Here is an 11318-nt window from a genome sequence, read left to right on the forward strand (position 1 = left end):
CGGTTCATTTATTTGACCGTTTTAGAGACATTTTGAAGTAACCTAGTTCTAATAAAAACACGAATATAAAAAAAAATTGATGAGTATTAATTGCCTGTGGAAAAAAGTACAGTCAGCGATAAAAGCTTGTACTAAATATGATTTTTTTAGCAAAATAATTTATTTCATAAAATTCAATGATAAAGATGTGAAGTTAGGCACAAACAGCAACACTAGCTGTTTAACTGTCCATCGGTGGATCTTATGCCATTTGTAATAATAAGGTCCACCCATGGACAGTTAACAGTACTGGCCTTGACTTGACTTGCCTTGATTTCAATTATGTATTCTAGAAATTTAATAGCCTGGTACTTAAATATAGTAATGGCACACTTTCGTTATTCAGATGGGATTACCTAATTAATTGCACAAAGATCGTAGTTTCTAGAACCAAGAAACATTTCCCCCTACTCAGTAGTTGGTCATTCCGCCGGTCACTTGATACAGACGATAGCCTTTCTGAGAAGTGGGAAGAGTCTTATCAAACCACTTTTAACAGATCTCCGATATCACACTTTTGCTTTGACCAACAACCAACTTGAGAGCTCTTTCTAAAGTGGGCGCTGACGCACGCACTTCACGCACTTATTTTCATTTTAGTTGATCTTTAAATGTGAACCTTGTGCTTTGAGCCGTAACATTGAAATTTGACCAGCACTGTTGGGGATGTAAACTCTTTGAACGAATACGTCTCAGTTACAGATCATGATGCTCGTGTCACATGTAGGTACTTGTGAATTCCTATGAGGATGACACTGGTTGACATTAAAGCGTGGTGTAAAGCAAATGGTCATTTCGGAGAAGTAAAATTGCTAATTTCTTTCATAAGTGTCGCCCGACTTGCACATTAGGCAATTCGTCATTATTCGCTTGCCCTTATCCCATTCATTTGGGTCGACGCAGCATGTCTTTTTCTTCCATACCTCTCTCGCCTGTCATCTCATCAATCACTCGCGTTCGTTTCATGTCATCTCTCACACAATTAAGCCATCCACCTTTTCCTAGGTACACATTATGCAATTAATAATTAGATTTGTTGATTGCAAGTAGATTGAACTGTGATCGATTTTCAACATCGAGAAAACGAAGTTACCATTCTACATCATGGTTTAGAGCTCAAATCCTCTTATAGAAACAGCTTGATCGGTCGGACACCAATTCTAGTTTAGTTTTATTTGTTATTTTTTTGAGACATTTCATTTCTGTATCGCAAAATGGAACACATTAATTAGCGACAGTAGGTAGGGTACTTTTTCGAATATTTTTGACGTTTATAAAAGCCAGTGGAAGGTAGATAGATTTCGATGGCTGCTCATGGCAGTATACGCAAGCTCGTGCGTCGTGAAAAATAAGAAATATCTAAAAACTGTCGATTTGTGTGCTCGAAACCCTCACCGGAGCCACTACAGCATCAGCTTGCCAATGAAGAGTGTCGGTACCGACACAGCTGATGCCTCGAAACTTTAAAAAAGTCTTCCAACTCTATCGCTCTTGCTATATTGAGTGAAAAAGATGCAGACAAACAATAAACGGTCGCATTTATCTCTCCGTCTCTAGCAGTGGAGCTCCGAGCGTTAGAAGAATAATTATGATGACGATTTATCAAAGCTGGCCTACTAAAGGAATGATATATTTCAATCATTTACTTGAATTCACGCCAGCTGTAACCTCGATACTGTTTAACTCGATTGATCGAGCGAGCTGAGCAGTTTCGAGGCGTCCATAGTCAAGGCTCTGAACCGGTTTATAAAATACCGGTAAATACCGGTTTATTTCGGTTTTCCTCCGAACTTTTATAAGAACGTGAACGTTTTAAGAACTTTATTGTAACCTAAAAAAAAACGGTTTATCCGACGAGCGAAGTAACGGCTGGCCGGCCTGGTGCTGTGCCAAGTAAACATAGACACCGAAGCATGAAGAAACCGGTTAATCTTGCTATAACCCGGTTAATTTGACAAGAATTGTTCTCACAAAAACCGGTAAAATAACGGTTTTTCGAGCGAAACCGAAATTAAAAGGTTTTGCGTCAAGTTCATGATAACGGTTTGGAAATTTAACCGGTTTCCGAGTCTTGTCCATAGTTAACTCGATTCCTGTCGGTTTGTTTATTACGAAAAATCTCCAAGAAAAAGCAAGCAAGCAAACGGTTTGTATAACAGATATGTTTGAAGCATCATCACTAGATCCTAGTTAATAAAGTCATCCTGTAAGCGCTGCATGCGCGTTGCGGATCGGACATGTGATAGGTACTGTTATCTGAAGTCTATATTACTAACTAAAGGCAGATGAGACTGGTATTGCATTACATTCTCATAAAATTGGCTACCGAAGCTTTTGTCCTGTCCTTCGAGTGATACAGACAGACAGTTAAGTACGAGAGTTGGCTTCATGTTACATACCTACATGCGACTGCATCGTAACTTCTAGGGTGACTGCTATACATATTGGACCCTGCATAATAATTGGCCACTCCATAGTAAGGCAGAAAGAAACAAGGCAGTAGAAGTCTTGTTGTTAAGATTGGCCAATTACCATAGAGGTGCCAATTACTATAGCAGTCTCCCAACGCTGCTCAGTCTTCGTAGCGTTGTTCAGGGTTTTTCCTATGGTAAGCTCATTAAGGAAGTCTGGAGTCCGTTCAGCAACCTAAATCCCAATGTTTGGCGCTTATACCAGTTTTTTACTAAAGCGACTGCCATCCGATTTTCCGACAAAGAGAAAACTAGGCTTAGGAATATATGTCGTCACTGTTTTCCCTCGTCAAAAGATTTTTCGTATATAAAAATTCATTAATATACTTAAGGCCGAAGTTTTCAAATCCGCGATCTCCGAATTCCACACCGTACCGCTACGATTCGATACACATATACGATTACGCGCAATAATATCACTGGCAAAACAAGGGAGTACAATCGCGCGCGTGATGCGAACTAATCAACCAATCGCGTTGTTGTGGCGTAAGGGTCTCCCCAAACCAGTCGACGTGGAGTCGGCTTTCGCCGAGTGTTTTACACCACACTATTCGCATTTAGCCGATCGGCCGTCTCCGCGGTTGGACACCTGCGTTTAGCAGTCTCATCCTCCTTGCGGCCGTAGAGACGCCCGATCGCCTGCGACTTGCTATCGCAACAGTTGTAAAGCGTCGGTCGGCTCTCCCGTGCTCCGTCCTGCCGTCGAGACGTCAGACAGCACACGTACAGCCGTTGAGTCCGACGAACAGATGTCGGACAGCGGGTGATCGGCAATCGTAAATCTCATTTTTGGAGACTGGTTGTTAGTAACAACCTGAGTTTGAAATTGAACAGACCTGTAAGATTATTTTCCTTGGTAATTGTTACATATTATATAATAACCTGTGATGATGGATATTTTACTTGCACACTTGATCACTATACCTACTTAGAGTCAGACACGTCATATAAACACTTATATTTACCGACTAATATTATTAAATGTTCCTCCGTCATTATTACTTCCGTGTTGTCAGATCTATTGCAGATTTTAATGTGGGTAATAATTCAAATGAACAAATACAAACGCATCAGTAGCTACTTCGGCCGTCATCGGCTCTGTTCGGCCGTCGTCAGCTATGTTCGGCCGTCGAAGACGCTGAACGGCTTCCGCCAGCTCTGACCGGTCCTTATCGTAGGTACTCGGCCGTGATCGGAGCCGTTCAACTCTTTCCGGCACCGTACGCGCGTATAAGGAGATTTATGAATGCGAACGTGTGCGGTAGGCTGCAAACAGCGTCGTACGAATGCGAACAGCTTTACGGCAAAACGCCGTTTTCCCGTCGAAAGACGTCGTTTCGCGTGGGCCGAGCCGATTTACGACTTATTCGCTCTTATTGTGTTGACATAAAGCTTTTTCCGTACGCGATTTGCCGAAACGGCGTCGACTAGTTTGGGGAGACCCTAAAGACTGCACAATTGGCTCGTATTCGTGAGTGACACCGTTGAACTAGCACCATTCTTAGTGCCCGTAAGACCGTCCTTTCGATATATGTCAATGCAAGAGAGTCAATACATAGTCATAAGTCATAAGTCATAAGTTATTTATTAGTAAAACCAATTTACACGTTATAATTATTATAGAGCTTATTTACATACGTCGCAAAATATATATCTTCTCTCCATCTCTATAAGTATAAAGTCGCAGGATGTCGTCTCTTTGACGCCATTCAATCGAATGATATACGCGCAAGATGGGCGTCAGGCGGAAAACAACGGATTTTCAATTGCACATTGTTCTACTTGTAACAAGTGTAGCGCTTTACGATTTTCGTTCGACGTAACAAAGGAAAATCAAGCTTATTTTAGATTTTTTGCTGTTAATTGTGTGTTTATCACAAGTGTCTCCTCTCTATCTCAATAATAAAGTCACAGGATGTTGATCTTCTTTGTTGCTGTTCAATCGAGTGATACACGCGCCAGACGGGCGTCAGGTGGAAACAACGGCTTTTCAATTGCACATTGTTACACTTGTACAAGTAGCGCTTCGCTTTGTGTCAAGATATTTTAGATATTGTATTCTGTGTTCAAGCAAAAGGTACAATTTTATCGGTAATTGCTGGATTGCGTTGCTGTCGGTGCCGCATTCCTGTCGCGTTTGGAACGTCAATCAATTACTCAACTTATTAAGAAAATGGTCAGTAACATAATCGCTCATTTCCCGCTGCTGCGGTCACCATCCGAATGTCACCTAAAGTTAGACGTGACTTAAACATCTTGCGTTGGACTTTAGTACAAGAAAAGAATATGACGAGAAATACCTACAGCTTTATGAAAAGGTATGCGATCGCTGGATTCGTAACAAAGAAATGAAATGTCGCGCCATGAATGTTTTTGGCAAAAATACGTATATCAGTGATATTAATAGCATTAGTTTATGAGACTGCTTGCTTAACAGTCCAGACCAGACGCGATTTATTTATTCAGTATAAATTTTATTTTCACACTTGGAGAGACTTTATACACTTCCAAATCTTATTAGTATTACTACTCTGACATTGGGGACCTTTTACATCTCCAGATTTAATGTGTTTTAACCATAGAGACTATACATCTCTATTGTATTGTAGTAATTATTTATTTTAAGATTATTATAATGTAATGTTTACCCAGGTATTGGCTGTTGTATTTATAAATGTTGTTATGTATTTTTCATGTCACTATATGATGTTACTGTAAATGTTGTATTGACTTGCAAAAGAGCCCTTGAGGCCTACTTGCAGAATATATTTTGAATTTTGAATTTTATTTCGAAGGTCTTGGCTATTAAGCTAGTGCAAACATGAGATGAGACCAACTCTCAAACTAACGAATTATGGGAGTGCTAGTCTCTTCTTCTTCTTCTTCTTAGCCCCTTTTCAATCTTAGAGGTGTAGGCTTCCTTAAATTTTTGCCATTCTGGTCTATGTATCCATTTCGATCCAACTGTTCTCTTGTTGTCATCATGCCAACGCATTTTTGGCTTCCCTGCTGGGCGCAACTCTCCCAAGGTCTCCACTCTACCAGCCTCTTGCACCATGAGCCGTCTTTTCGGGCCACATGTCCAGCCCACTCCCACTTCAGTTTTTCCATTCGCCTCGTTACATCAGTGACATTACTGTGTTCTCGAAGCCGCTTGATTGTTTTCCTGTCTCTAAGTGTGATTCCTACCATTCTTCTTTCCATCTCTTTTCGTCTCACTAGCGACTTAATCGTTAAAACGACAAGGGGAATCATTTTACATCACTCAACGATATTGTCATAGCGACAGACAAGTCGGATTAGTGATCGATATCGAATTAATCCCTAATCCCTTAATCTCCGGACGAATCCTTAAGATTGCTGCCATTAAGCCCCATAGAAATAGAACGCTATTAAAAGAGCGGCTTTCTAGTCTTGTAAAAACGCTATTAATAGTATATCAGAATCACCTACCTACACAGGAGATTAAGGTACAAAAAAAGATTTAAATTATGCTAAGTTCTCGAGTTTTTGTTTAGACGCACAGCTAATGTTTTTTTTATATTTCTATAGTTAAACCCCGTAGAACGTTACGTTATTAATGCTAAACCATGTCAATCTCCTATCTTCACAAATTGGTAAAAATATGAACTTCCTGGTGCCGTTTTCTGTTCATGTGCATTCCGGTTATGGCCAGTATAACAAGGCCATCACGGCTCTCCCTTCGCACGATTGGTCAGACTTACTGTGCGATTGTCGTTGGTTAGAATATTCTGTTAATGTGTTTGATTTACTCGTAACGGTCAATTTGATTCAATTAAGTGCTGTTATTAACCCAATTAGCGAGAGTAGCCTAAGGCGTCAGGTCGGATACATGCAGAAGTAAATAGTAACGTATGTAATTATTTTAACTTGTGTTACAAGACATAATGGTGTTGGGTGCGGCTTACAAACCCAAAGGAATCGATGCGGGTTTCAAACCGAAAGGAATCGAACCGGACCCGGAACAGGCAGGACTACCGTGAATTAAACCAAAAAATGTAGTGACTACGTTAAATCTTGGGATGGGGCCGTCGGACTTTATTGAATTGTGGTTCTTCGAAATGCTGTCGATTAAGAGTCATCTGTTCTGTTCCTTTGGATTCCATTATGCTCGGGAGAAATTCTAAAGTCAGCACAAGAACTAGGGAACAATATCTACGGTTTGTGGATAGTTTCGTGGTAAAGTTACACTAAACACAAACTTAAAACAAACCATGTTTTGTTTTGTTAATACTTCAATAGCAGAGAAGTGAATAAGCGCGTTTATTTTAGTAAAGGTTAGGAGACCAATGGTCGTAGTTAATCGAAGTGTCCGCTCTGAATTGCCTACTATTTGGCAATTGTGGCATAATGGCATTGAACCAGTTGCTTTCATTACGCTTTATGGTGCCGTAAATTGTGATTACTGATTAAGTAGGAATTGACGTGGATGTTCCTATGAATACCTCTTGAGGCATCCTTCCTTCCTTCCTTCCTACGCGGTTCCTTTGCGCTACGACATGGGGTTCTTCAAGAAACGGGTATTCAGGGTTTCTAAGGGTCGGCAACACCTAAGTGGCTCCTCTGATATAGCTTAAGTCCATATTCGAGATTTCATGCACAGAAAATCAAAATACACCTACGATAAATTTGTTAAAATATGTATTTAAGTTTCCGAGTAAAATGGCTGTGACATACGGACAGACGGATATGATGAAACTACAAGGGTTCCATTTTTGCCATTTTGGCTACCCGTAGTTGATTCATGAACATTGGGATATTTTACCCTGATGTTTTACTATAGGGGAAATAAAATGAGATAAGTAATGTTCGGAGCGATTTAAATAATTTTGCGGTCATTATCACACTACGCAATTGATACAAAGTTGAATATGAATCATAAATTACTAGCGTTGTATGCAAATGGAAGTGGAGTATTGATACAATTGAAAGTAGTTTTATTAACGTGTGTACGAGTATTAACAGCTGTTAGTCTGAATAGGTAATGTGCAGAGAATTCGTTTCGGGTGATTGCGACTGCACGACGTGCATTATTAAATTCTCGCTACTCGTAAATGTCTCGATGTTGCTAAAACGCCGCGCCGTCTGTCTGTAGTCGTGCTAATCTTGTGTTGAATAAGCTTGAGAATTATTAAATTAATGCAATCTAAAAAAAGTGGAAAGATGTATCTTAGGGACGATTTAAAAGTAATACAGAAATAGTTACCTATTCAATGTAGGTGAATCGATCTTTGTTTTGTTTTTTATTAATATCCTCTAAGGTCCCGATTCCTGTTATAATTTTGAGCTATTTACAGAAGGGTCCAAATTGAAAACTGCAAAAATGACGCTGAGTATAATAGGAGGTTATATCCATTTATCGGACAAGATATATATCAAGATATTCTCTTGGTTCAAATAATATAGAAACGGCATTAAAACCGGTCAATCCCTTTACGTAAAAATCCACATAAAATCCAGGCCAAGGTCAAAAGGACCCTTTCCAGTTTTGCATCTGATTCAAGTCAATACTGATTGCCATTTCGGTGCGAGTACGGTCACGTCTCAACTGAAAATATAGATACGGAGGACAAAGTGCCAAAATTACACCTTAATATATGGGCAATAAGGTCGAGTATACATATTTTTGGGACTTTCTTCGTACTATACTTTCAGGCGTACAAGAAACAAGAATAAACTTGGAGTATCCTTCAGACGAACCCTCATTACCGTTCGCGTCCTTGCGAGCTCGAGAGACCCTTCAAAGGGTCAAAGGTTTGACTTACATTTTACTATTTTTACAAGCTTTTATTTGTTTTTATGTTTGTATGTTCGAGTCAAATTGCAAGCTAAATTAGAACCACTTCCCATTATTCGATTGAGCTGACAGTTCACATACGTATGGAAGTTGGGTGATAATGCAATATTATGGTACCTACCATCGAGCTGATCTGATCATGTACACAGGAGGTGGCCATATGTACTCTTCGATAAAACAACGCAAACTTAGTTGCCTGGTGAAAGAAAAATACAGTCAGTGATTAGTGATAAAAGATTTCAATTTTAAGTGATGGTCGGCCTGTTTTGCCAACATAGCAACCATTTTTTTCTTTAATGATTTGCCAAATATTTCTAGATGTTAACTTAAACAGGTGGCCTAATGACGTAATGACATACAGGTAACAAAAGAAAAAAAAAAAAAAAAAAAAAGTTATTCCCGTACCGGGAATCGAACCCGAGCCTCCTGGGTGAAAGCCAGGTATCCTAGCCACTAGACCATACGGGAGATGACTAAATTGTCGAATTTCGTGTTTGGCTTCAGCTTATCAACTATATCAGTATGTTAATACAATCGGCATTGTGAAGATAACAACAATTTTATTTGTTCCAATTTCTATGGATAAATACAGTCGGTGTAATAATAATCAACATTATTAGTTACGTATTGCAACAATCACCGTTTGGTAATTTGTTCTACTTACTTTACCTACATATAATTATTGTCCTTAAACCAACAGTGGCCAAAATTATTTCCGTTTTATTTTCAATAATGATAGAATTCTATATTTAACATACGTAAGCAAATTTGTTTCTGAACTTGGCACTGATAATCGAGTTTCTAGCGTCCGTTCGCAAGGTTACGCGAGGTAAAGTAGTTTGTTGACCTAAAATCAGTAATGTCTTAAGCAATTACAATCTTATTTTCACGTCAGCAGCTGGAACAAGCGTAATTTGCTGCTTAAAAACAGTGAGCAAAATCTCATTTTGCTCACTGAGTCAGACAAAATAACATTTAAGTGACCTTTATATTCGAATGTCATTTCAACGTGCGCTAATACAAGCTCGAAATATTTGGATTCTATTGTCTTTGTCTCTTTCACGTCATTAGCAAAAAGAAAGAGACAAAAATAAGTGCAAACGTAATTCAACGGTATATTGATAGTTTATAATAGACCCCCGAAATAAGCCAGACCGCATCGTTCCAAAAACCCTACGAATAATTAATTAATGAAATAAAAGTTTAAAATTTAATAAAAACACCATATTTTACGTATTTTCTTATACAATCAAAACAGTGAACATAAAAAAATACGCAATTATTACGCAAAGTAAATAATTCTACTTTTAACGATCTCTACTATAGAAGTTGACAAAAGTTGTATCCGCAATTCGGACCGTATCTTACAAAGTTTTTTTTTTACAAAAAAAGTTGTCGATGGAACTGTTGATGTTCGTTATTTCATTATTCCCGTATTAGTTTATTTAAATTTCTTTCGTTTTTTAAACTTGATTGTTAGAATACCTTAAGAAAACATGAGTTAAATAGTGTTGAAGACGGATTACAATTTTTCAGGTTGTATTTTTACCTTCCAAATATATTCTCACTGCTGTCGTGAATTTTTTTGTGTACTACACGAGATCAAAGTTATTTACATCTCGTGCGCTTTTGGGTCCCTTACTGCGCTCAAGATTCTGAATTTGATACACTCGCTACGCTCGTGAATCTATTATAGAATCTTTCGCTTGCACGGGACTCAAAATAGGCACTCAAAGAAATATCAAACTTTGCTCTCTTGTTGTACAAATAAATTATATTACAATGAGATGCAATTTCATATGACACGAAAATATTTTTTGTTCCCATGTCAAACCCATTGATTGAACCAGCCCCCAGAGAGGCAAAATACATAAATCTGAATAACTAGCGTATCGTGACTCGGAGATCCATGTCATGTGTGACCGGAGGAAGCACATGCACTATACTGGTTAAATAGCTACAGGGCCAGTTTTGGAGTCCTTGGATTTGACTCAGACTAGAAAAGCTCAAAAGTGCTTTCTCTCTTACAACTGATTGAAGTCCTTTTAAGACCCTACGACTCGCCCGTGTTCGCTCAACAATCTGAACCATGGCCAGATCTTAGACTTGATAATTTCATGATGTGGCAATCATTCAAATGATCAGTTGGCTACATCATGAACAAGTCAAACCTAACTATATCATGAAGTGATCAATTCTAAAATGGCATTTCATGAAATCAAATTTTATGATCGTGCCACGACATGAATAACGCCCCTAGTACCTGTAACCTAACTATTCACATATCCCCACACAACTGTATTTTATTTGACCGTAATCTTCATACTGACTACGGGCATCTGGAGATCAACTAAAATTGGATTGGATGAGATACGGTTTGCGTAAAGCCCGGGATGCTCCCGTATCGATTGTTGCAGTAAGCCCAGTGAGGGGGGCCCCGCCACCATCGATTGTACAATGCTTCCATTTTCCAAAATAGCATATTGTCTGTGTGGTAAAGTGTGAAGTGTGTTGTGAATGTTGAATGAAATGTTTTATTTTTTGTAGGAGATTCGTTGGTAAGAAATGTCTTTCAAACGAATGGAATAGGCATACAGTATAAGTACCATCAGCCGTAAAAGTCCATGGCGACTTTATCAATGAATTCATTCATATTTTCTCCATACAATTTCGCAGCTCACTGTACACTTCTCACACACTTCATTTTATTAGTAAAGGTTTTTGGCTTTTTGGATGAAGAATGAGCAAGATAGATTAAAGGAAAAGCTCACCCTGTGGACGTGGTTTCAATAAATTCTGGGTTCTGGAAACTGGTTTATACAACTTTTCTTCAAGTTTATGTTACTGTTACCTACTGGTGCCCTTCCGGGACCTATGGAAGTACAAGTACGTACAAATGTCATAATCAACCATCGAGCCTCGACACGTAACGTTGACATGGCGTCGTGCCGTGACGGGCCCACGGCCAAGGACCTCGAAAAGTTATAGTT

At 38.9% G+C, this 11318-nt stretch overlaps 1 protein-coding gene and 1 non-coding gene across 2 annotated transcripts in view; both read right to left on the minus strand.

Moving 5' to 3' along the window:
- Nucleotides 1–11318, minus strand: part of LOC133528569 (hemicentin-1-like) — a 324344-nt gene that overhangs the window by 167357 nt on the left and 145669 nt on the right. The gene's annotated exons all lie outside the window — the stretch shown is intronic.
- Nucleotides 8725–8796, minus strand: Trnae-uuc (transfer RNA glutamic acid (anticodon UUC)). The gene has a single exon. It is a non-coding gene; the product is annotated as a tRNA-Glu (tRNA).

This window comes from Cydia pomonella, chromosome 19 (genome assembly GCF_033807575.1).
Source record: "Cydia pomonella isolate Wapato2018A chromosome 19, ilCydPomo1, whole genome shotgun sequence".
Lineage (NCBI taxonomy): Eukaryota > Metazoa > Arthropoda > Insecta > Lepidoptera > Tortricidae > Cydia > Cydia pomonella.